Below are 27,622 nucleotides of genomic sequence, written 5' to 3'. Positions count from 1 at the left end.
GGTGCTTTCACACTTCACAATTGCCTGGTCCGATCCCAAGTTGGATTGCTCCCCCCTTCACCGCTGGATTGTGTTCACATTATATAATTTGTGTCCGAACTGTGGTGTGTTTGCATCATCAAAATCAGCAGCTGTTTATCCCTGTTACTTGAGCCCCTTTCACACAGAAAATAAAAATTTATCCAGAAAATACACGGATAAAGTGACCCGGGATTTGACCCGGGTTCGTTTGATTTTGGTTCACACTCCCAGTGATTTTCCGGAATCAAAAAGAGCATTCACACACAACCCGTAAAAATCCCGTAAAGACACGTGACATCGATGTGACATGTAATGTCTCAGCAGCGTCTATAGTATGCTTATGAGCTGCGATTTCTCTCTCTCTCTCGAGAAACCACGCTTGTGCATTTTTTTCTCTGATTCGATCATAAACTAGCACATTACGTACTGTTTCACTAGCCTGCTTTCACTTCACTTCAGCGTCATCATTACGACAAGGCATTGATTAAGGCTTTTGTTCACACAGCGCGCGTTCCGGGACTGATCCCGGCAATGTTACTAGGTCCCCAACCCGGCATCGATCCTAATTTTCAATTAATAAGGCAGATTAATTAGCCAGGCAAATATTTTGATCTACCAATTCTCAAATCATCTGCATTCTTACAATCATCATCTCCCTAAACACTTTCTTAACTATTATCAGCAGATTATAGTAGTTTCCATGTTCAAAACTTGTTGCACTAACATGCACAAGACTCACATCCTGTATGTACACAAGCTTGTTGTAACAAAGCTCTGACCTACCTTTATCAAATGCTGGAGACCACTCAATGAGACGTCCTTGCCTGTTTCTCACAAAGCCAACATATAGAAAGCGAAACAACACTGTGAGGCTCGCCATGACTCAAGTCACCCTATAAATCATATCATTTATACAACATGATAGTGTTTTGTCTCAAGGTAAAAGTAGTAAGGTTTGGCACACGAATATGTGGGTGTCTTCATAACAGTCCAGTGGAGCCTGAGATCACAAGTGCTGTGTCTAAAATAACCAGAGAATGTTGCCAGTCACAGGCTGAATCAGCTGCCGATCAAAGAAAGAGGGAGGGAAAGGACGAATGTTGAGCTGAAAAGGGTTACAATGTGGTTACAGCAGAATGGGCATAAGAACACAGCTGCACTATTCCATACTCGGAGGTGTTACTCATCTGGCCTTTGGTTCTAATCCCCAAAATGCCTCTGGTCCACTTTAGTACCACTTTAAACATAACAACCCCCCCCCCCCCCCCTTGAGCAGGTGACCAAGTGATAAACCCACTGTTGTTTAATTATAACCACTATGATGCCACAATGGGATTAGTTTGTCCTTTTGCACCGATGTACCCAATCATATGATGATACAGTTACAGACTTTCTAAGAAGAGCTCAGTGACGAGAGGCTCATTATCAGAAAACATTGACCCAAGTCTTCCCAGCAAAAGACATCTGACATCTGTGTGTATCAGTAGACTTTTCAAACAACGGGAAAATCACGTTATCGAATTCCCACAAGGGGGGTTCCACAAAGCTCTGTGTTAGGAACCTTTGTGAAATCTCTAATTGTCAAACAACAACAACAAGAACAACAACAACAACAACAACAACAACAACAACAACAACAACAGTATCAAGACTCTAAAATGTCTTGGATAAACTGGGATGACAGAAAAAAAAGCTCATTCTGAGAGAAAGAACATCAGCACAGCATACATTTTGCAGTAGTATACCAGGCCGCTGACATTACAAAATTACTTTTATTTTCACAAACTTCCAGCTGCGCGCAAAGGAATACATTTACACAACAAGCTCTTGTGGCATACACTTATTTCTAACACTTCTTTTCAAAGATGGGCAAAGTACACAAGTCAAAACTAATGTATTTTTCTTGCCTTGGCTACTGCATTTATTGATGGATTTGTGTTGCTTCTGCAGTGTAAGCTGGCCTCATTTGCTGCTTTGATGAAACAAGCTGTATATTAGGGCTGCACAATTAATTGTATTTTAACCGTGATAGCGATTTAATCTTCTCTCGTCACAAATCGTCACAATATTTGCCCCACTGATTATTTGTCCTGAAAATGTTTTTTTTATGTTATCTTGTATTGGTAACAAGCCTACACTATCTTTCCCACTTGGGATTGCCAAAGGCCAATAGGATAAATTCCCCAAACGGGGCTTTTCTCTTAAAAACACATTTTCTGCCAGTGTTTTACTTAATCTTCTCAATCTGGCAACCTGCGCTGCACAAAAATGTTTATGATCTTACAACACCATCAAACGTCTCGTTCCCTATCAGTCAGTCACTCTCTACGTACGTACGATGAACAGGAATCCCTACCAAAGCGCCACAGCTGCTGCACCACATCCAGCGCCCTGTGCAAGCCTCTACCCCTTCTTGCCTGGAAGGACGATAGGAGAGGGCTTACTGTCACGGTATGTGTTTTGTGTCTTGTTCCTTGTACTGTCTTGTGTTTTGTAGGACTTTTATGTTGAAGTATATTCTTAGTTCCCCGTTGTTTCTGTGTTCACTTCCTGTGTTTTGTTCCTGTATTGCCTTGTACCTTGTTTGTCACCATAGTTACCCTTATTGGTTCCCATGACTTCAATCACAAACACCTGTCCCTCGTCAGCCCCTTGTTAACCAGTCTATTTAAACCTCTGTTCTTTGGTTGTTTTTTGTCGGTCGTTGCTCCTGTATGTTTGTTCCTGTGGTTGTTCTCCTGCCTGCTTTCTAAGCATTATGCCTTGGTTCTTGGATTATCTTTGTTCCTGTTTTCTTAATAAACCTTTGTGCTTGCATTTGGATTCTCGCTCCGTCTCATGCCTGCTCAGACGTTACACTTACACAGTGTGCATCTGTCACTGTTGTTCCGTGATAACCAATACAGTGAGATTTTTGGATAACACTGGGAAAGCGTGCCCTTTCTATTGGGAAAGGGGGACGCTGCGGATGGCCACATTCTTCCCCGAAGGAGTTATGTGGGGAATACATATGGACTAGCCTGAAGGTGGTACTGCATATGAAATACTGGGTGACTTAGCCCAAGGGAAAGACACAGGCTTCCGTTTAGGAGCAGCTGGTGGAAGAAATACACATATAGGATCCCCGTAGGGTCACTCATATGGGACCCTGCCTAGACCCGGTTCTCAAGGATTCAATGGAAAACGGCCTGGCACTAGACGCTCCGCCATGTCCTGGCCTAGGTTGTTGGAGAACTCAACAGGTTTTTTACTCTGGAGCAATTAAGGGTGTACATTAGGGTGCAGAAAACAGACAGAGCCGGGCCTCTCAGTGCTTCTACCCGTTTAGGGTGAGAACACGGGAGGAAACAGATCTACAAATAGGCTATAATATCTAGCAAACGTTTTAGGTGTAACCCAGTCCGCAGCTCTACGGATATCTGTTAGCGAGGAGCCATGTGCCAGCGCCCAGGAGGATGCAACGCCTCTCGTAGAGTGAGCATACAACCTGAGTGGGAAGGGCATGCCATGTGCTTAGTAAGCCAAGACGATGACATCCACTATCCAGTGGGCCAACCTCTGCTTGGAGACCGCCTTTCCCTTCTGCTGGCCTCCATAACTGGCAAAGAGCTGGTCTGAGGTCCTGAGACTTGGAGTTCTGTCCACGTACGGATGCAGAGCGCAAACGGGACAGACCAAAGCCAGGGCTGGGTCTGCCTCCTCCAGGGATAGAGCTTGAAGCTTACCACCTGGTCCCTGAAGGGAGTGGTAGGAACCTTGGGCACATAGCCAGGCCGGGGTCTCAGTTCAACATGGTTGTCACCTGGCCCGAACTCTAGGCACGATTCGTCGACCGAAAATGCCTGCAGGTCTTGATAGAAGCCAGTGTAAACAGCAGCAAAGTCTTCATTGAGAGAAGCTTTAAGTCAGCTGATTGCAAAGGCTCAAAGGGAGCATCCTGGAGTGCTCGAAGCACCAGGAAAAGGTCCCAAGATGGTATGGAGGGGGGTAAAGGAGGGTTTAACCGTCTCGCCCCCCTAAGGAACCTGATGACCAGGTGGTGCTTTCCTACTGTCTTGTCATCTATGTGGTCGTGATATGCTGAAATAGCGGCAGCATGTACTTTGAGGGTGGAGGGAGACAGCCTTTGCTCCAACCCTTGCTGCAAGAAGGAAAGCACGGACCCTATCGAACATCTTCGGGGGTCCTCTTTCCAGAGGTCCGGACGGCAGATGCCATGGGGTGCCCCGTCAGAAGGTCCTTCCTCAGAGGAATGGGCAAGGGAGAGACTGTCGCGAGGAGCATGAGTTCTGGGAACCAGGTTCGGTTGGGCCAATAGGGAGCCACCAGAAGGACCTGCTCCTCAGCCTTCCTGACTTTGCACAGGGTCTGTGCAATTAGGCTCACTGGGGGAAACACATATTTGTGGAGGCCCTGGGGCCAGCTGTATGCCAGTGCGCCCGTGCCGAGTGTTCCCTCAGTCAGTGAGTAAAACAGCTGGCAGTGGGAGGTCTCTGAGGCAAACAGGTCTACCTGAGCCTCCCCGAACTCTCTCCAGATCAGCTGACCGACTGGGGGTGGAAGTCGCCATTCTGCCGGGTGCACAGCTCATGACAGCTCGTCGGCCACACGGTTGAGCACACCGGAGACATACATGGCGCAAAGCAGAGGAGGAGGAGATGGCAGGCGAGTTGCGACATGAGACGGGAGCGTGACCACCTTGTCGGTTGATGTACGCAACGGTCGCAGTGTTGTCCGTACAGACCAGCACACAAATGCCCTGTAGCGGCCTTTTTAAGCGGCTCAGAGTGAGACGTACTGCAAGCAACTCGAGGCAGTTGAAGAAGAAAGCTTGTGGTTTCACAATCTCTTGTGGAGAGCATCGAAGTGCTTGGCTCCGAAGCAAAAGACTGAACTGTAATCACACCTTCTGCTCATTATATACCTTATCATAAGATAGACATCTTGCTCACTTTAATGTCAGAATCTCTCCAAACTCATTATGTGATTTGTATTTGTCCTTCCCATCTCAAATAACATGACATCACTCTTCATTCCAGTATGACAGGATCTGCTTATATTCTTTCAGGACATACAAAACAATACCACAGTGCAGAACTCCATTACAATATATAGCAGCATATTTCGGTTTACATCTCTCATATGACAGGCATGTATGTAACATTACCCTGGGGTCATGTCAGCCATTAAGAGTAGGGATGGTGTTGAGCATGCTGATGCCCTGGGACAAGGAACACATTACACTGGCCAGACTGAGCTGCATGTCATTTGTTGAGCTGTCCTGTCATTGCAGTCCAGCCAAAGAGGCAAAGAATATATTGCTATACAGTCAATGTAGAATCACAGGACTGGCAAAAATGGCATTTTTGTTTTTTGGCCAAATGAGAAAAACGGCAGAAAAGCTGGCTCCCCACCCCGCCCCTCAGTGTTCGACGCTCTAGCCATTATCATTGTGCGGTGTGACACTGCTCAATATTCCGGCCAAGCGCATCCAGAATTTTCAGTTTCGACCACAAATGTCCTGTCCCTACACAGGACAGGGGTGGCCACTTTGATGTCAAGAGAACAAAGAATGAAACTCAAGAAAAAAAGATAGAAATGGGAGCAGAGATGATGGAAGGACAAAAACAATGCAGATTGTGGCTTCTACTATGAAATAAAATATGTACTTTTGAGTATGAAGTAAACCATTGTTAAAATATATTATTATTATTATTATTATTAATAGTTATATAAAATTAAAACCAATAAATAAATATAATATTTTGTTATAATTATGTTGTAGTGTAAAATAAAAAAATGAATATGTAATAATAATAATTGTATTTTTACAGGGCAAGAGTAAAAATGTCCACTATTAATATTTATGGCTCTTAATGTTGCTTTGAAATGGTTAAACCATAGACCTTTTATTTTGGTGGAAAAGCAAAGGGAGACCATCAAGCTTCTCATTTGCTGACAACAGATTTCAAATTTTGGTGCATTGAATTTGCTGTCGGAAGTGTTTTTTTAATTTTGTTTTTTTAATGTTGAAACTGCCAAAAAACGTCCTTGTGTCATAAAAACCTGAAGTAGCATGCATGAATATACAATTCAAATATCCACCAAAATCTCACACCAACCGGACATTTTGCACATAATATGTTCAGCAAGTTTAAATTTGGAATTTACTAATCTCTATTTTGCATATAATATAGTATGGATAGTATGAGTAATTGATTTTCAGCCTATGAACAAGGGAAAAAGAAAAACAGTGTACCTGAATGAACCAAAGTATTCTGAGAGTAATCAGATTTTACCAACCACTACTGTGAATGAATTCACTTTAATCAGAAGTGTCAGTCTTTGGATTTCAGTTCCACATCTCGGTCTACATGTGGGTGCAAACATTGCACAAGTGCAATTCTCTCAATCTCAGCACATACACCTCGTAAATAAAGAGGAGACTTTTCATAGTCCTGAAGGAGCCTTGAGGCTCAGTTCAGTTCAAATCAAAGACAAAGCATCTCAATAAAGTAAGGGCTGACTTAAGGGAGCTCTGTAAACTCACAACCATAAATATCATAAAGACCCGTACAGTGTTTTCTGCCATGATGCCAGCCTAGGGGCATTCTAAGTGGGTGCCAGGGTGCTGCTCTGCAGTTGTTCCAAATAAGTCTTAAAATGTTTCTGGGCAGTTAAGTTGTTCTAGGGGATTGAGTCAAAAGTCAAAAGATTCCAAGACCATGTATTTATGATATTCTGGCTTCTAAATATGGTCAAGGTCCCTACTTCAATACGCTACCATTCAAACAATTTGGGGTATTTTTTTATATATATATAGAAATTAATACTATAGAAAATTTGCCATCAAATAAATACATTTCATTTCTTGGTACCAATTTCAGAAAAGTGATTGTAACAATTGTATTTGACTAGTTTTTCATTTAACTATTTGAAAAAAAAATGAAATTAGTAAATTATTAATGCTATAAGTAATTATAAGTAAATAATTAATTAAAACATTTGCATGCAGTTTAAATATTGTCCAATGAAGCAAAAAATTCATTAAAAGTATCAAATGAAAAGTGAAAAACAAAGAAACGAAACACAGGACAAGTGACATTGTACAGACCTATTTTGCCATCAGATTTTATTTGTCCTGTCCATTGCTATGGCTATTAAAATACCAAACATTGCAATTTCAGATTCAGTTCCACGGATTCTGGTTAATTAAATGCCTGTGATTGGCAATTGTGTGTGAAAGCAGCCGCCTATCAGCAGGTACCGTATTGACCCAGTATTTGGTACTACTGGTATTGCAGAAAGACTTTGTTCCATTCTTGACTTTGAAAAAGATGAGGAAGGGACAGATTAAGATGTCACTCAGGGGTCGTTTACATGACACCGTTTTCAACTAAAAATGGAAAACTTTTGGGTGCTCATTTACATGACAACAGCGTTTTGGAGGCCTGAAAACACTAACTTTTAAAAACGTGTTTAAAAAGTGCACTTTTTTGAAAACGATACCGTTATCATCTCTGTGTAATCTACAATCTTTTTTAAAAAAACTGTGGCATCATGCGCATGCGTATTATATGTTAAGTCTATAGGTGACATTGTCGTAAGTCTTTACAAAGTGACATTGCCAACTACTGGCCTGGCAGCATAATACAGTGTTTTTAGTTGTTTTCGCAGATCCGTGTGAACGGAGATCTTATTAACAAAGTTGTCTTCTGTACGGGAAAAACATTTTTAGTATATCGTTGTCGTGTAAACACACCCTCAGTTGTCAATCAAGTAATTTCACTCAATCTCTATGCAGCTGGTGATATTGTCAAACTCAATTATCAGTGGACTTGAGGTACAGTAGTCAACAAATCTATCCAAAGCCTTCAGGAGCCTCATCTCATTTTCACCAAGTAGGGGGTCCATGGTGTTCTATTTCCCTTTAGACTGTGTCTTGTCTGTGTGTAAATAGATTCACATGCATGGAGAGCATGATGAGAGAATTGGTAGCAGTAATTACAGGAAATCTACTTCCTGCTCAGCTACTGTTCGGACGCTCTCGCTTACTGCTCCGCGCTTTGCTCTATCGCTTTTATATTTCTATATTTTATCTCCTTTTATCACCTAATTTTAACTTCAGCAAATCAGCACAGTGCTCAAACGTTTGGATTACTACAAAAAAAAGCAGAATTATTTTATTCAACCAGCCTCCCACTGAAAGCTTACATTCCGGGGAAGAGAAAACAAAACTGCCTACATTCATAAGGATAAGAAAATGCCTCCTCTGGAATCTACTTGCTGCTCCAACTGCCACAGACTTTTACAAAGGATTGCAATTCTTGAAACAAAGTTAATTGCGGGACCACCAAACCAGACGGAACACACAACAGAGCTTCGTCATGGACGTCCTCAGCATACAGCCGGTGAGTCCCATGAATCTAGTGCTTCTCGACAGGCCATACTGAGTGTAGAGAAACAAGCCGATCGTTTTACTAATCGATGGCACAAACAGGGTGCGAGACCCAAAGGCACTCGAGACATCAGATTGTCACGAGCATCACATATTACTGCAGTAGCATCCTCTACCCCAGATACGGCTCTGACAAGGACTGCAAACACTGGTCTCCTACCACCGCCTATACATCTTGAGAACAGATTTGAAGTATTAATGAATGAGGAATCCCCAAATTTGATGAATGTGATCACACACAGACAGAATCAGCCAGTAGCTAACACTGATGCTAACTGGGGCTCAAGGTCGAGCAGACAGCGGCACTCAGCTCACAGTGCAGCCGAGCCCAGGACTCTGATAGTGGGCGACTCCGTAATCAGAAACATTAATAGCAGGGATACAACAACGTGCTGCCTTCCACAAGCAACAACATCTGATGTAAACAGGGAACTTCAGAACATTCTGATGAAACATAAGACTGCAAATCGACTGATCATTCATGTGGGGAAGAATGATATTCATAAAGAGCAGTCGGAACTTCTTAAAAAGGATTTCAATGAACTTTTTGAAACACTTAAAAGACTGAAAGTTCAAACATTCATCAGTGGACCACTCCCAGCAAGAGGAACAAACAGGTTTTCACGGTTGCTTGGGCTTAATACATGGCTGCAAAAAACCTGCAATATAAAAGGAGTGAACTTTATTGACAACTTCAATCTTTTCTGGAGTCAGAGGCAACTGTTTCAACAGGATGGCCACCACCCAAACAAACTTGGTTCAAGAGTGCTAAAGGACAATATCTACTTCTCCCTCCGTCATCCTTCTGCAATGTGTGCCAATCCACTCAACCTGAATGGCACACACACACCTGGATACAGTATGAATGACCACAGGATTTCACTTCAGCCCCTGAATGGACATGCGGTTGACACATCACACAAGGACAGTGATAACACCACTCAGCCACAACAACCTCTGCTCACGGACACAATCTCAGCTGAGCCCTGCCCACAGAGCTCACCACAGACAGACTGTGACATACCAGCACTGCTCCAATATACAGCACCCAAGGACGACTTTCTGGAAAACAGCCAGGGAAACCAGGACAGCATATTACAGCCTCCAATAACACCAGAGCAAAAATCACTCTCACTGGAAACATTATCACTCTCTCCAGCATCTCCACTTCTGTGCTTCTCAGAGAAAATGGAACAACTGGTGCACGCTGGAACTAGACTATCCCACTCTTTTGCTGCGAGCCCCCAGATACCAACCAAAAAACGCCAGGCCCCACAACCACCAAAGCCTACGGGCCCAGCTCGCCCTCCCCCTCCCCCTGTGAGAGCTCTTCGGCCTCTGCCACAGCGCCAGGGCCCACACCCCCCTCCAGCGGCTCGAGGTGAACCAAAAACAACTGATACCAGCTCTCAGTGATATGTGTCGGGTCCCCGCTATGATAACAATAACTTTCTCAAATGTTTACAGAACAAGCGGGAACCCAGTGTGCCTGTATGTTTTTCTATTGCTGTTCAATTACATGATAGAAAGTCTAAGGCCTTCAAAAGCCGTACAGCAAACCCATCTAATCTGGTGCCTATTACACGACATACCAAGATTGCTGTGGGGACAAAAAGTAAGACTGTTAAGTTAGCACTTTTAAACATCCGCTCACTTAAAAATAAATCACTTTTAGTCAATGACTTAATAACCACATACAACCTGGATTTTATGTTGCTAAATGAAACTTGGCTAGAAGAAAGTTGCAGTGCAACAGTCCTCAATGAAACAGCCCCTCCTAACTTTACTTTTATGAGTGTCTGCAGAGGTGTCAGAAGAGGCGGAGGTTTAGCTGCTCTTTATAAAGATGTCTATCAATGTAAGCAAATATCATTTGGGAATTACCCGTCTTTCGAATATCTGGGTATTGTGTTAAAAGGTGCTCCACGCATTTTACTTATCATTGTTTACAGGCCTCCAAAATACTCTCCAGCTTTTGCTGAGAACTTAACAGAACTGTTAAGTTCTATTTCCTCAGAGTTTGACTGCTTTGCCATTGCTGGAGATTTTAACATTCACATAGATAATGCAGAAAACAATATGGCAAAAGAAATCAAAACTGTTTTAAAAACTTTTGATCTGACTCAGCATGTACATGGAGCCACACATAATCGTGGACACACTCTAGATTTACTTATCAGTAAGGGTCTAAACATTTCATCAATTGTTATTAAGGATGTAGCACTGTCTGATCATTTTTGTATTTTCTTTGATATATTGATCTCTCCTGCCATTGAAGCTAGATCTGTGTCTGTCAAGAAGAGATGCTTAAATGAGAATACTAGTGTACTATTTATGAAGGCTATATCTTTAACACCAAGCATATCTGCTGACTCTGTTGATTTTCTCCTTGATTCTTTTAACTCAAAAGTTAAGAGTGTAATTGATGATATTGCTCCTGTGAAAGTCAGGAAGAAGAGTGGCAGACAAAAAGCACCTTGGAGAAACTCAACAGCAGTGCAAAATATGAAAAGACAATGCAGAAAAGCAGAGCGCATGTGGCGGAAGACAAAACTTGTAGTCCATTATAACATCTACAAAGACAGCATCCATGCTTTCAATAAGGAACTAAGCAAAGCTAGACAGACTTTTTTCTCGAATATTATAAACAGCAATATAAACAACACGCGCACTCTTTTTGCTACTGTAGAGAGACTGACAAACCCCCCAAGCCAGATTCCCAGTGAAATGCTCTCAGTGAGAAAGTGCAGTGAGTTTGCTTCTTTCTTCTCTGAGAAAATCAATAATATCAGAAAGGTGATCAGCTCATCCTTGAGTTGCGCTGGGGTCAGGCAGATCAAACAACAGCACGAGAAAGTAGCAACTATGTCTGATTTCGAAGAAATTGATGGCAAAATTTTGGAAGAAACCGTACAGCAACTAAAAACATCAACCTGCGCCCTTGATGCACTTCCCACATCTTTTTTCAAAAATGTGTTACACAGCTTAGAAGCAGATCTCCTAGAAGTGGTAAATGCCTCACTTCTCTCTGGGAGTTTTCCGACCTCCCTGAAAACTGCTGTTGTCAAGCCCCTCCTGAAAAAGAGCAATCTGGATAAGACCATATTAAACAACTATAGACCGATCTCAAATCTTCCTTTCATAGGCAAGATCATTGAAAAAGTTGTCTTCAATCAGCTGAACAAATTCTTAAGCTCGAATGGATACTTTGACCATTTTCAATCTGGTTTCCGACCGCACCACAGCACAGAGACAGCGCTCATAAAGATAATAAATGATATTCGCTTAAATACTGATACAGGCAAATTATCAGTGCTGGTACTACTCGACCTCAGTGCTGCATTTGACACTGTCGATCACAAAATACTTCTTGACAGGCTGGAAAACTGGGTCGGGCTTTCTGGGATAGTCCTAAAATGGTTCAGGTCATACTTAGGAGGCAGAGGTTATTATGTGAGTATAGGAGACCATAAGTCTGAGTGGACATCCATGACATGCGGAGTCCCTCAAGGCTCAATTCTTGCGCCACTCCTATTCAACCTGTACATGCTCCCAATGAGCCAAATAATGAGAAAGAACCAAATCGCTTACCATAGCTATGCAGACGACACACAGCTCTACTTAGCCCTATCGCCTAACGATTACAGCCCCATTGACTCCCTTTGCCAATGCATTGATGAAGTAAACAATTGGATGTGCCAAAACTTTCTTCAGTTAAACAAAGACAAAACTGAAGTCATTGCGTTTGGAAACAAAGATGAAGTTCTCAAGGTGAACGCATACCTTCAGTCTAGGGGTCAAACAACTAAAAATCAAGTCAGGAATCTGGGTGTGTCTCTAGAGTCAGACCTTAGTTTCAGTAGTCATGTCAAAGCAATAAGTAAATCAGCATATTATCACCTGAAAAATATTGCAAGAATTAGATGCTTTGTTTCCAGTCAAGACTTAGAAAAACTTGTGCATGCTTTCATCACCAGTAGGGTGGATTATTGTAATGGACTTCTCACTGGCCTTCCCAAAAAGACCATAAGACAGTTGCAGCTCATACAGAACGCTGCTGCTAGGATTCTGAGCAGAACCAGAAAATATGAACACATCACACCAGTCCTCAGGTCTTTACACTGGCTGCCAGTTACATTTAGGATTGATTTTAAAGTATTATTACTGGTATATAAATCATTCAATGGCCTAGGACCTCAATACATTGCAGATATGCTCACTGAATATAAACCCAACAGATCACTCAGATCATTAGGATCACATCGGCTAGAAATACCAAGGGTTCACTCTAAGCATGGCGAGTCTGCTTTTAGCTACTATGCCAGCCGCAGCTGGAACCAGCTTCCAGAAGAGATCAGATGTGCTCCTACAGTAGTCACATTCAAATCCAGACTCAAAACACATCTGTTTAGCTGTGCATTTACTGAATGAGCACTGTGCCACTGTTCGTCCGACTGTTTGCACTGTATTTTATTTTATGTTTTAATTATTCTGATTTCTGTATTTTATCTTTTATTCTAAACTGTTTTAATTATTCTGATTTCTTTTGATTATTTTAATTTCTTCTATGTAAAGCACTTTGAATTACCATTGTGTATGAAATGTGCTATATAAATAAACTTGCCTTGCCTTGCCTTGCCTTGCCTTGCCTAATTATATTCATAAATCCATTAGTCCTTAGGCTGTGCATGAGATGTTCTCTCAAGTGACACTGGGAACAGACTGTCGACATGTGTGTCTCTCACACTCTGGTCTGTGGTCCCATTGTGCACATTAATTCACACTGACCCATACTGTTTTTTACAACTATATATTGTAGTTATTGGATAGACACCTTGTATGTACAAATACTCTACTTTTCAGGAAATTAAATAAATAAATAAATAATAATAATTAAACAGCTTCTCAAAGTTGGTACTGTGGCTTTATATATGTTCATACACTTGTGTTATTATTATATTATTAACATTTAACCAAATTCAAGCTCAATTTCACATTTGAAATTTTCACATTTGATATTGCAATTCATACAAATCATGCTTCTCTTCTCCTCAAGATACATAAAACATTAGCCCATGTAGACATAGTGTTTCTTGAGTAAAGAAAATGATTTAAACTTATTTAAACCACCAGTTCTCTATTTACCCTTTCATTGCAAACAAGCAGAGACTGCCTAAACTGTGTGGTACTTTATTCAAGATTGAGGCGGGGTTGAATTATCAAGTTTTGCAGACAGTTTGAGGATTACGGTTAAGGTTTAGTCACATGCTCTTAATGCTTTTCATTGATTAAATATTTGTAAAACACACAGACAGATGTCAAAGGTGACCATAGCATTGGTCTATGAAGAACAAAAGAAAGAAAATATGGAGATAATGTCTTGTAGACAAAAATTGACAACAAAATGACATTCATTTCTATATAAATTCTCTGAAAGGCCTCTTCATAATGCCCATTCAATATTGTGATGTTGATATCATTATTATCTAGCTATGCTACACTGAGCTGAAGTGTTGGCTAAACAAGTGTTTTCCTTTTGACACTACATCAAAATTCTCTGTTGTTTTCAAAAGCTCTAAATCATTAATGAGCTCAGCAATTCTTTAATCTTCAGCAATCTCAATCAGCATCAGCAATTGAGCAAAAGTTTCTTTATTTCACTTAAAATTCTTGAAAGTCTCTGAAAAAAATAGGACAAGACAGAGAGGAGTGTGGCTACTCCTAATTTTGGACTCTGCTCTTATTTTTTGCTAATTGCAGGTCTTCTAAACTGGATTTCTATGCAGGCTTACAGCACACAACCACAACTGCACAAACTCCACCTAAAAAACCCTCCAAAATATAGACTTCAGGCAGAAGAAACTCCTTTAAAACCTACTCTAATGCAAACACCATAGTATGTTTGAACATTGCTCATATTCTAGATTTATATTTAAATATCACATGATATCATTTAGCCAACTATGATCTCATTGTGCACAGAAATATTGCATATGCATGCATACAGTGGAGTGCAACATTCTTATATATGACATTAAAAAATCTCATGTTGAGAAAGAAACTCTAGTTTTAAACAATTGTAGACAGTCCAGTAGGTGTCAGCATGTACTGTATTATTGCTCCATATTTTGAACTACGCTACCCACCAGCCTCTTCTGTTGCATGCCCGGCCATAATAAAAACATGGATCCAATAAGCAAAGGCTCTTGGGTGGTGAGTTGCAAAACACTACATTCCAAGAGCAAAAATCATTCTTTCAAATTAAACAACGGTGTAATTGAATAGTTAACTCACATCGAAAGCTTTATGGAGACTTGCAAGATATTACAAGAGAGCTTGTGAATAATCAAAACATGTTTTTGAAAAAACCTTTAGGAGGGTAGAGGGTAATGTGTGAGGTTAGGTGTCCATGTTCTCAAAATAAAATAAAATAAAATAAAATAAAAGTGGAGCAAGTGCTGGTTTGTTGTTGTCTCACTAATTGCGTCATCAGGTTCTGCGCTCCTATTGGTTTTTGATTTGGTGCTTGTCATAGGAATCACACTGTGCCTCCAAACTTCTGACTCTGCCAGAATTTTATCTGAGCTAAAATTTGATAGCAAAGGTCATTAATCTGTCGGCGAATGTGTCAAACTAGCGATCAAAGACTGGCCAATAGGATCAGATTTTGTCTCAGGCGGCCAAATCTTGGCCAAAAAAAATGTACTGTGTGAACCCAGCTTTAGTCACCTAAAAACTCTGATAGAACAGTATCCCTATGATTTCTATGAATAGGGAAACTTTTCTACTTATAACACACCGTACATTGGACAAGAAACAACATTTGGGATGACACCAACAAGTTGAAGATACACACTTAGAGTATATCTTTTTCTGTTTCCATAAAGCAGTTAAATGATTTACTAATGAGTAGACAACATTTCTTCGAGCACAGTGATAAAGCCGGAAAGCTCATTGCACACCAAGCACGTGTTTCTAGTGCTTCCAGGTGGATCCCATGTATTAGATCTCTGTCAGGGGGTATCTGATCAGGGTATTAACACTGCCTTCAACTTCTACTCATCTGGGAACTCCTTTTGACAATCAGGCAAATTTTAATATTATTAATACACCGGAGTACCCCATAGTTGAGGCAAATCTTACTGAAACACTGTGGCCCCATTACAGAAATAGAAATATTGGAAGCAATTGGCTCCATGCAATCCAATAAATCACCAGGCCCGGATTGCTAACCCTAACCCTAACTACAGAGTTTAAATCTTCCCTATCTCCAATATTAGCAACATTAATACAATGATTCCTTTAAAGTAGGCCATCTCCCATCAACTCTTACTGAGGCTTCCATTTCCCTCATCCTTAAAAAAAATGTTATGTGGAAGTTCTCGACCAATTTCCCTGTTAAATATTGACTTTAAAATTCTATCCAAAATCCTGAGCCTCCCCAAACTATATTTTGTAAACCCTGCTGCCAGGAAACTTTCATTTTCCCAGATTTCCTTCAAATGATACATGGTGAGTTTTAAATATTTAGGGATATTTTCTTTTCAAACTCATTTGGCCAGTTATTTAGATATAATTTGTATCCCTCATCGATCAAACTAAGGAGGACATGGTGAGGTGGTCCTTGTTGGACTTTGTGCCTCGTTGGACGTGTTAACCTTATTAAAATGATTACTTTGCCTAGATTTTTTTCCCCCAGCACATTACGATTTTCATCCATAGATATTTCTTTAATAATTTGGACAGCATGATACAGCAATGTTTTTGGTGAAACAAACCACTGCGGCTTAGGATCCCTACGTCAAAAGGTGGCCATTCTCTATCAAATTTACAGCATTATCTCTGGCCATGTAATAGTACGATTTTTTACTGAAATCCCCCCCACTTACCCAAAGATTCTCCAATATGGGCCCATGCCGAAATTTCTTCAACTAAATATGATTTACATTCTGTTATCACTTCCCAGTTTTTTTTGGGTAATCAACAAAATCACATCAAATCCAGTTTTTTCGAATATACTTAAAATATGGATTCAATTTAGAAAGTCTTTTGGACAACAAAGCTTCCATACATATGGCTATTTTAAATAACCAGGCTTTTTCACCATCTAGTTTGGACGCTGAATACCGAGCATGTAATGCCATTTAAAGACCAGTATGAAGAGGGTGTGTTTTCATCTTTCTTATCTCTGTCTATCAAAAGTCACCTATTAAGATTTTTTCAGATCAGACATTTTGTGCAGAAATTGCCCAAATCGTCCCCCAGAATACGCATTGGACAACTTTTTCACGAATGATGCTGGTATTGGGTGTAGACAAAGCTCTGGCAGATCACTTACACATGTTCTTGTCATGCCCTTGATCGTTAACATTTTGGTCCAATGTATTTGATACACTGGGAAAAGCACTTAATTTTGAACTCAGCCCCAATCCATTGCCAGCTCTTTTTCATTGATGGTCACTTTTACCACTCTATTAGCCAGAAAGAAGATTCTCCTTAAATGGAGGTGTGTTGTGCTACTTCCCCTACTCACAATAGATGGATACAATCATTTTTTTTCTAGTGATAATTTATGTTGTCCTAAAAAAAAAGCACCAATAAAAAAAAAACTACCATTAAAATAACTTTATTTGATTAAAAAAATAATACATTGCTTTGTTGTTGTATAGTGATATGAACTGTTTTATACTTGATTTATGATGGTTACAAATGTAATAATTAAAAATAAAATTACCTTTTATGAATGTATTTGAATATGGCAGCAATAAAATGTCTTTTATATGACAAAATTCGATTAAACCATAAAACAGAATTTTGGAAGGGGGAAGAAAAAAGTATTTCAAATAAAAAAAAAATCAAAAAGTCAAAATAAAATGTACTTGTATAGCACTGTTCACAATATTGTTTCAAATAAGCCTTACAGAAAACCAAGGTGTTAATGTTTATATCTTAATATCTAAACATTTAGCAGAATAGAGCGGGATGATGTTATTGATTAAAGTTTGTGACGATTCAAGCAATCAAGGTTATTGCAATACCACCGCAATCAAAGGAGAGCATCTTAGAAACACCCAACCCTATGATTATTGGCCTGTTCTAAGCACCATCATCTCCTGATATTGTCAAACAGTAATTACACCATTAAGATGCAAGTACCTATGGGTTCACTTTGTTTGTTAAGAGAAAGAAGATGGAGGACGTACAATAATCTAACAGAATGAGTTTCCAAACGTGTTACCAGATGAAGGGCTGGTTTGGCATTTACTCTCAGTGATTTGTACCATTTTCTTTAAAAGATGGATGATTATTGACAACGTCATAAAATATTTAGAGCGTGTGAGGTTGTGGGATTTCCTGAGATGAGAATTCAAAATTGACCAACAGTTTCCTGAAGCATTCAATCCTTTTTCACTCATGGAAAGCACATTACAATGGATTCATCATCAAGGAATATTTCTCACAGATAACTAGCACAATTGCAGGATTAAAAAAATGTATGCTGATGATGGGGTGAATATTTTATTGCATTAAAGGGTTAGTTCACCCGGAAATTCGGAACACAAATGAAGATATTTTTGATGAAATTAGAGAGCTTTCTGACCCCTCCATAGACAGCAACAAAAAAATATTCTCGTCGCGTCAATACATTAAGGTTGAACCACTGTAGTCACATGGACTATTTTAACAATGTCTTTACTACCTTTCTGGGCATTGAAGGTGGTAGCTGTCTATGGAGGGGTCAGAAAGCTCTCTGATTTAATCAAAAATATCTTCATTTGTTCCGAAGATGAACGAAGGTCTTATGGGTTTGGGACGACTTGTTATAGGTGGGTGAGTAATTAATGACTGAAATTTCATGTTGGTGTGAACTAACCCTTTAACTGTATATACAAGATCTGAAATATAATTGTATATCAACCTATTTTCTGTCTTCCAGGCTTTTAATAAGATGCATCATTGCATTTTCACACATATGACATGCGACAGTATGTGCAGATGGATGTGCTGTGTTTTGAACCGATTTGCTCTCTAGGGTATCTCAAGATTTGCCAAGACTTTGGTGCTGTTGAAAGGGAGTTGGAGTTTCTCCAAAGAAGCACCTTGACGAACAGGTGCCAAGATAAGGTTTTATTTATAAAAAAATAAAAATAAATTAAAAAAAGCATTATGTCTAAACTACAAGGGGAAACATTTTTTATTGTAGTTGTAGTTTAACATTTTTATGTAGTTCCTACATAAGGACTATAACAACTTCCACAAAGATCTAAAGGTAGGGTAGGCAACTTTATATATATACATAAACTCTTTCTGTTATACTGTTTGAAACTCTCTTCACATCCTGATAGCAATCAATAATAGATAATAATAAATAATAAATAATAAATATTAATAATAAATATTAAAACATGTATTCTGTGGAAGTCTCAGGACCAAACAATTTTCATTCAATCATTGCATTCGGGCCGAAAGCAATGATAAGGTCTTCTGCTTGCCTGTAAACATATCCATACCTCCACGCACTCTGCTCGCGCAGACATCACACGTCATCAAACAACAGCCGCCTTTTACGGTTCCTCCTGAACCAAAACAACAAGCTTATGCTGCGTTCACGCCATGCCATAACCATAATTACTGTATGGCAACCACTGACATTCTACAAGAGTTGATCACGTCCTCAGACTGGGATTTATGCGTTTCAACACTGTCAACACCAAAATGAATCTGCAGCAGTCCGGTGGTACAAGTCAGCGCTCTGTAAGTTGTGTACATTCATTATTATTATAAAGTTATGTGCTTTTTTTAGACAAGGTAATTTAATGCTGTCTCTCATCTCGTGATGCTTTGCAGACTCTGATGTGTGCGTTCATGTGTTTTGAAGAAGGCGTGGCTTTGGAGACGTTCTGAAGAGAGGGTGGGATCTCATGGTTTCAAAGCTAGCTTGCTATTGCTTGCATTTGAAATTGCCAACTCTACCTTTAATGGCAAGTTTATGTTATTGAAGAATCAAACAACCAGTGTATTCCTTATGTAGCTTAACAACTTGTTTCTTAACAACTTGCATTAAAAAATCAGCATTACATTCCAGAGGTTACCCAAGATGAAATAGCCTGACTGGTTGGCCATTTATTTTGACGTCATTATTGAATACGAGTAGTACAGCCTCCTAATTTGATTACTCCCTCTCCAACTTCCTGGTTCAATAAGAAGTATCTTAACACAGAGGAGAAAACCGAACTTGTCAAACCTTTAAGAACCCACAATCTGTAAAGAAACAATAGCTTGACATGTTATTGCTTAACTGAAAACACATGGCATAGAGAAGAGGAAATCATATAGGCAAATTACTCTAACGGCCTCTTAACCACACTGCTGCATACCGTACAGGCATCTGAGGTCTGAGCCAATGAAAACAAAGAACCCAGCAAGGACACTTTTAGCTCAGGGTACCGAAGACCAGTCCATGCTCACTAGTTGCTCACAGCAGACTGAGCATATAGAATAATCTGGCAGATGTAAGAACTGCTAGTGTGAGATGAAGAAACTATGTATTTCCATAAAGGTGATTACATTGGCTACATAAAGAAAATGAACAAAAACATTATTTTAAAGCACAACAAAACCAGCATTTTACACAAAAGAAATGCCAAATCCAATCCCATCATTGACACTAAAATAGACTGTGAGCATGCATTGTATTTAGAAATAGGACATCATCATGGGTTATCAACAGTAAACTGTATTAGTTAATCAATAGCATATGAGTGGGACAAATCCAAATACAATCCCCTAGGTATGACGCTGTATTACGCAGTAACACAACAAACTGCACAGTCACAGCAGGAATCACAGAAACATCACTTACAAATCCCTGCAGAGAGGATCTGCAAGGCCATTATTCCTTATCCGAAGCATCCAGCAAAAATCTTCAGCCATAAACACACTCAGCTGTAGTAAGGCCAGGCTTGATGAAAGAAACCAGGGCTATAATTTCTCTGCTCCCTTCCCTTTCACTGCCATCTTCCCTTCTCATCTCCAACAGTCAATACAAGGGGCCCTGCACGCAGCTCTGTGACTGAACCCATTATGACCTCATGGTTTACCATTGGGCGAGAGCTATTCACAGTGGCATCTGATTGGTTAGTGAGGTGGCTCGGGGCAGGGCTGATCAGATGGTGGTGATCTGAGTGCCAGAGACATGGACCCAGCTGACTTGCATGGATGCTTTCGAGGAAAAGGCAGTAGGGTCATGTGCTTTTAGGTCTTGTGTGAATGCTTCATTTGAAGATAATGAATGAATGAACGAATGAATGAATGAATGAATGAATAAATGAATGAATGAATTAATTAATTAATTATTCATTCGTTCATTCATTACTTCATTCTGGGAAGAAAACAGAAAATACTGAAATATTTAAAGGAATCTCATATATTCATGCTCAAATTTATAATTATATATAATATATAATTATATTTGGTATTTAACATGGTTCCAGATGCTGAATAAATTGTTGTTCTGCAATTATATCACATTAAATTATATCTTGTAGTTATTGAAATTGTACTGCTAAACAACAAATAAACCGATACATACATAAATAATGCTATTACTCATTTAATTGATAATTATTACACTGACATGAATATGCTTATAATTTGGCCCCACCACTTTAGAAGGTAATCTATCACCATTTTGCATCAATTAACTGGAAATTGATCACATTACCAATGCCATACAGAAGGAAATTCTCTCCACAAAATTGTAATATACTGCAAAAATGCCAACAAAACATCTCAATACACTGAACTTTTTCGGGGAATAAGATAAGCAGGCTTGATATTCCATTCTAAGCACAATTCCAAGAAAACTCCTTGGAGGACAATTATATTGCCTGTTTACGTTGAGTAAACAAGCTAGAATTAGCCCTCACTGAGCTAACTGCAGGGTTCTATGTAAACAGCAGGCAGGGTCATTTACATAATGCAATTTCATGCATAAACTGTCCAGTAACCCTTTCAGTAAATATCACAGCATTTTCTATCTGCCTTAAGGAATATTCTGGAAAACAGGAGATATAGAGAGTATATAGGTATATGATTGAAATCTTTGATGGTGTAATGCATGATGAAGTCTGCATGGGGTTATTCCTGGCAATCTAACACATGTTGATAAAAGTGGGGTACTCCTACTAACCATCAGACAATGATATTTTGATTGAATTAGACACTGGAAAGGAACAGTTATGATCATGTCTGACGAAGTGTTACATATGAAATGCTATTGGCACTTGTGTGTTTTTGCAATAAATTACTGCGACTACTACACTTGTATATGCCTGAGATGTGTTTTAAATTTTTGAGAAGTGTTTAAATTTATAAATACATATAAAAATAATTTATATATTTACAAATGCAATCAATTGAACACATTTGTTTAATATTAAACAAAATAATAAAATATTGAAATATTTTGTTGTACTATAAAACAAGAATTCTAAAATAGGGAAATAATGTTATTTAATATTAAAACACTAAAACTTTGAATTGACTAATATTTACTTCTTAATTTCTATTTATTTTCAACCATTAAACCATTGAGCTTTTATTTTGACGGGTTACTGGCAAATGCTGCTCATTTCAGAGTGAAACTTGACACTTTGCATGCATTGGATTATGGGTTGCACACTTGTGGAATGGATGAGCAGTACCACTCTGGAGCCGGTAGCACATATATTTATTTGATTAAATTGCAATTCTAGAGCTGTGAATATTTTACCATTAGGGTTATGAACCATTATTACTTAGCACCCTTACCCACAGTAAAACCAATGTAATGCTAAACATCATCACAGCTTTTTATTGAGTCTTGAGGTTTAAAGGTACAATATGCAAGGATTTTTCGCCACCAGGGGTCGCTAACCTCTTACAATAACAAAGGCGTATACTGATGACATATATTCCACATTAAGCTGAATTATGGATCTTGTCGTCAAGCTGATGGATCTTTTATGGACGAGTGAATACATTAATGTTTTTAACATGACTGTGGTATGAAGCAGGGTGCGATTGCTAGACGTATACCAGCGCCACACACAACGCGAGTCCCGCGGATCTAAAGGAATAAGGACATTCATTCTACCTAACTACACGCAAGTGCTGAATTAATACTCACACAGGTCAGTTTATTAGACGAATTAAACTTGAGGTAATGCGCTGTTTCACTTGCTCCAACAGTAACACTATCACACTAAACGGCATTTGAGTGTGTTGAATGTTGTTAGTTAGGTTGTGTGTTGGCTGTATGAGACTAAGTACGTTAAGCCATATCAACATTAGAATAACATACAGATCATATTCTAACATTTCATCATGTTGAACTAAATAACTTTGATTAACATTGATAACATTTGTTTTATGTACATTTGCTCACCTGTCTAAAAGTACATGCAACACTCGTCTCTGTCAAGTCGAAGTTAGTCGCAGACGTGGAGCTCTCGGCATCTCGAAAGATGTTGATCTTTGTTTTAGTCCTCTTTTTGTCTCAAAGTCTGCTTGCCATGGTCCATAATGTTTGAACAAAACAACAACAGCATGAGCGTCCTGCTAGGCATAACGGGCCAGTTATCAACGTCTGTCGTCATGGTTACTATGGCAGTACGAGGTCAAACCTGGCGGAAACCGAGGGTAACGCGGATATGACGTCATTGACTGGCGACTCCTCACCTCTGCTCACACGCCCCGTTTCCTTGGTTAAAATCGCAATTTTCTCACGATTTACAATTGTTTGAAACATTTGGGATATTGTAAGTAATCAACTAAACAAAATATATAACATTGGTCTAGTGGTTTTTGGATATTTTACTGCAAAAATCCTACATATTGTACCTTTAATCTGTTTTGTTCCCTTTCAGTTGCTAACATTCGACGTAGTCGAAGTGTCCACTGATTGGGATCACACTCAGGGAGCCGGTCATCTTCGAGTACTGTTAAAAGGAGCCAATGCGAGATCTGCATTTCACACTCCGCCCCACGGCGTGGGTATAAATACAGAAGTGGATGCACGCACCAGTTGTCTTTTGCTTCGGAGCCGATGTTGATGTCTCTGAAGAGTGTAGTTATATTATAACAAGCGAGTGTGTCGGTGCTTCTTCAGGAAGTCTCTCCCGGTGCTGGTGGTTCTACAGCGCGAGTGCAGTGGTGGTAACGAGCCTTCTGAGCTCTCAACTGCCGTTTTAACAGCATCACAATTCTGTGTTTGTGTTTGTTTGTCTGACAGCCGGTTGAGGACAAAGAAAGTGAGTGCTTCACTGGTACAGGCTGCACCATCCCTGTCAGTGTTGCCATGATCATTCCCATGTTGCTCCGGCACTGGTGAGAGTTTTTCATTTCATGAAAGAGCAACACGGGTGCATTTGCGTCTTTTTCAAGATGTCATTCCACCCGTGCATTTCTGGATGCAGTCGTTCCCTGTTCCTCTCTGATGGTCACAATTGTTGCATCACGTGTTTGGGCTTACAGCACGCTGAAGTAGCTTTTGTGGACGGTTTATGTTCCCATTGCGGGAATATGACTGTCGCTGTGTTGAGATCGAGGCACTTAAAATTTGTGATATTTATCACACCTAAGTGTTGAGCAGTGTTCCTGTCTTGTGTGCACACATCGCAGTCTACTGGCGAAGGACGCAATGCAGCCGCCCCTCCAGCCAATATGAAGGCAAGTTCTATAAGCCCATACTTCATTGTACCCTATAGAGGTGGGAAAGTCCTACCCTTCAAGTGCTCAAAGCCAGTTCGGTCCTCAGGTCAACTGGGAAAGAGTAACCTTAAAGATCTCTTTTTTAGTTTGGAGATGGATTCGGTCCACCGCATCTCTGAGAGAGAGTATGTGGATGGTTAGTGCTGTACAGAAGTGAGAAAGAGTCCCAATGAAACTCTTCATAGGCTCCTGGGACATATGGCAGACGCAGCTGCTTGGCATCCTCCATGTGAAGACCGCTATAGCACTGACTTTACGGACAAGTCCCGAGGTGGCCGTGGCAGAGTGGGGGCCATGTACAAAGGGCATGCAGTAATAAAAGTCTGGGCAGCCCTCCAACTGCATTGGCATCCACTGCCCTGAGTTGCTTACAGTTCATCTTGCTTTGAGACGCCGCTACTCAGAGAATTTGTTCTGGTCTGAAAAGACAACATTGCGACCGTTGCGCTATGCTTCCCTTGCATGTCACAACTCGTCCGCTACCTCCTCCTCGGAATCAGAAGCTTCTGAGATCGCTTCATTCCACTTATTACTTCTGGCCTGCTCAATTTTGCCGTTGACGAGCCTCACGACAGCCTATGGCCAAGGGAGAGTGGAGTCTCCGTCCCCAGGTCGTCCAGCTGTTTGGAACCACTTCCGGGCCGCACAGTTACATCTGTTGCCCCTCTGGACTCGTCGTTGTTTTTTCTCCTGTCTGAGTGGACATCCCTTGAAACAGAAAAACTCTGGCCGCAGCTGGCCCAAGCAGCAAACCCCGTTAGACCTTGGAGAGTTCCAGGTCTGGTTCTAAAAAGAATGGGACGCGGAGGTTCTGGTTACTACAGCAAGATTTTTTTGCCGTAGAGACCATCACTTCTGTGAGAGCACCCTCTCAAAATGAGGCACGCTCCCCCTTAGAAGTGGAACCTACTCGTTGAATTGAGTTTTCTCTCTGTGAGGAGATCCCGAAGGTGTCGATCACTTCAGTGCTTCTTTCCTGCTAATGGGTTGGAGTGAGGGCTGTCTCCTCCACCTCAAGATGCTGTTGCCTCAGTATGATGCATATAATGATGCAGTGGATACAAATCCGTGGGAAGCTCGACTTGATCGGGAGCAAGGAGACTGAATCCCTCTTGGAGATTCTCTTTACTAGTGGTGCAACGGATCATCTTTGATACGTGATCCGTTCGGATCAATATCTTCGGTTTGGCACACACGTGATCCGTGGATTGATTTATGAAAAAAGAAAAGTTGTGCACATGTTCAGTCCACACACAGCGTGGTCATGGCGAGCGGAGGAACGGAGGAGCTTGAACGCCCCGCGTCATTTAAATCCCCTCTATGGGAGCTTCCCTGTCAAATATAATAATGAAGGAAAGAAGTTAGTGGCTAAAACCGTGACGGTGTGTAGGCATTGTGGTAGTATGGCCACGCATTTGAAGCGACATCACCCCGATGTTTCACTGACAGGAGTGAAAACGAAGGCTGCTCAACAACCGCTTATCACCGCGGCATTTAAGCAGCCACTTGTTACAAAATCAGACCGGGCTAAAGCCATCACAAACACTATCGGTGTGTTTATACTGTAGGTGCAGACATTTTTTTTTTTTTGCTGATCCGAAAAATGATCCGATCCGTGACTCTGATCCGAGAAATGATCCGAACCGTGAGTTTTTTGATCCGTTGCACCCCTACTCTTTACCCTCTTTGGACTTATCTCTGGTGCTACTGCACTGCAGAGACCTCTCTTGAGCCCTGCAGGTAGTGAGTTAAAAATCCTGTTTTTATAGAAACAGTTCTCCTCCTTGCTTGGTCTCTATCTAGAGGGTAGGGACTTGCACGCATTTTCGGTCAACGAATCGTGCCTGGAATTCGGGCCGGCTAACTCTCATGAAATCTGAGACCCCAGCCTGTTTATGTGCCCAAGGTTCCTACCTCTCCTATGGGACCAGGTGGTGAGCCTGCAAGCGCTGCCCCGGAGGAGGCAGACGCAGCCCTGGCTTTTCTCTGTCCGTCCGCTCCATTGTGGTTATACGCGCTCTTGTCTGTTACGGAGACCAACAGAAAGGGAGGCTGTTTCCAAGGAGAGGTTGGCCCACTACATGTGGTTCCCTTCATCTTGGTGAGAAAGTCTTCCCAAGATGCACGTGCCCACCTGGGTGGTTTTGTTTCACATTTGAAGTCAGGAAAAGGTTAATTTCTCAGTTGATATTGCCCATTATTGACTACGCTGATATCATATACATGAACACTAGTGATACTGTTTTTAAGCCACTTAATGTTGTCTTTAACTCTCTGTGTGGATTTGTTCTGAGGTGTCCTTTTAAAAATCATAATTGTGTAATGTATGCATCACTAAGTCTGCTTCAGCTTAAATCAAGAAGAGACTTCCATTGGTTCCTATTTATTTTCAAATATGCCTACTTCGATTGTCCTCCATATCTGAAAGAACTATCAATATGTCGTATTTACTGTACCAGGAATCTTTTCAGCAGCTGGAAATAAAGCTTTTCATTATAAAGCTACGTGCGATTGGAATCCATCTCATTTTTTCGCAGATTCAGATTATTTATATTTCACATCTTAACAATGTGTGTGCATGTTACTGATGTTGGACTAAACAGTATTGCTTGTAATTGTATTTTGCTTTATTGTTTAATTGATTTACCTCCTGTGGATTCAACCTCTGTCTTTCTTATGTGATACCTTTTCAAATTGAATCTCTTATGTATTATGTACTGAGCATATGTACTGTACATATCTGAGCTATGATGTTTCTTCAGTCTGGGGTGTGGGTGTAAGCTGCCTAGTAACTCAGTTGTTTTGAGCATTTGTTTTTTGTCTGTTTGTTTGTTTGTTTGTTTGTTTTTGTTTTTCCTGTTGTATTATGTATATGTGTATTTGGACCCTCTTGAAAACGAGATGCTGCATCTCAAGGGGCTATCCATCAATAAATTGAAATTGAAATGGGTGAGCTCCTCTTAAGTGAGAGTATTGCTCCCTCCTAGACGTTGACACAGAGTGCCTTGCTGAACAGATGTTAAATAGAGTTGGGGGCTGGGAGACACCTATAACTTTCGCTAGAGAACTAGCCTATGTGTCGAACCGCTGCTTCTCGTCGGCTCCCTTCACATGAAGCCAGTTTCACTGTAAGCCCGGTTCAAAGTGTCAGCTTGCTGCGCCATTCCCCTCATACTGGACTGGATACGTGCGCAATTCTTGCTCCAGTAGAGTTCCCCTTATTAGCCGAATCCTGTCGAGTTCCTCCATACCCTTCGTGCAAACGTCCGAAGCCAGGCTTATCACTCGTATGCACTGGTGGAACCTGTGTTAGGCTCGGTCCATATGTTGTGATCCCTACGGCGATCCCATATGTGTATTCTTACACGGTACGGCTCCCTGCGGCGAGCC

At 40.6% G+C, this 27,622-nt stretch overlaps 1 protein-coding gene across 7 annotated transcripts in view; it reads right to left on the bottom strand.

Annotated features, from left to right (window-relative positions):
- triob (trio Rho guanine nucleotide exchange factor b) overlaps positions 1 to 27,622 on the bottom strand; it is a 195,716-nt gene that overhangs the window by 124,101 nt on the left and 43,993 nt on the right. The window contains exon 1 of one of the 7 annotated variants that reach the window (XR_013195896.1): positions 20,343 to 20,524. The exons of the other annotated variants lie outside the window; for them this stretch is intronic. The gene's annotated coding sequence lies outside the window, so the exon portion shown is untranslated. Of the gene's footprint in view, positions 1 to 20,342; positions 20,525 to 27,622 lie in introns of those variants that run through there. 7 annotated transcript variants of the gene reach the window in all.

Source organism: Siphateles boraxobius, unplaced genomic scaffold (assembly GCF_051911475.1).
Source record: "Siphateles boraxobius isolate OS27281-9 unplaced genomic scaffold, OSU_SipBor_1 12, whole genome shotgun sequence".
Classification (NCBI taxonomy): Eukaryota; Metazoa; Chordata; class Actinopteri; order Cypriniformes; family Leuciscidae; genus Siphateles; species Siphateles boraxobius.
The sequence above is the reverse complement of the archived record's forward strand: the minus strand, read 5'-3'. Positions and strand labels throughout refer to the sequence as shown.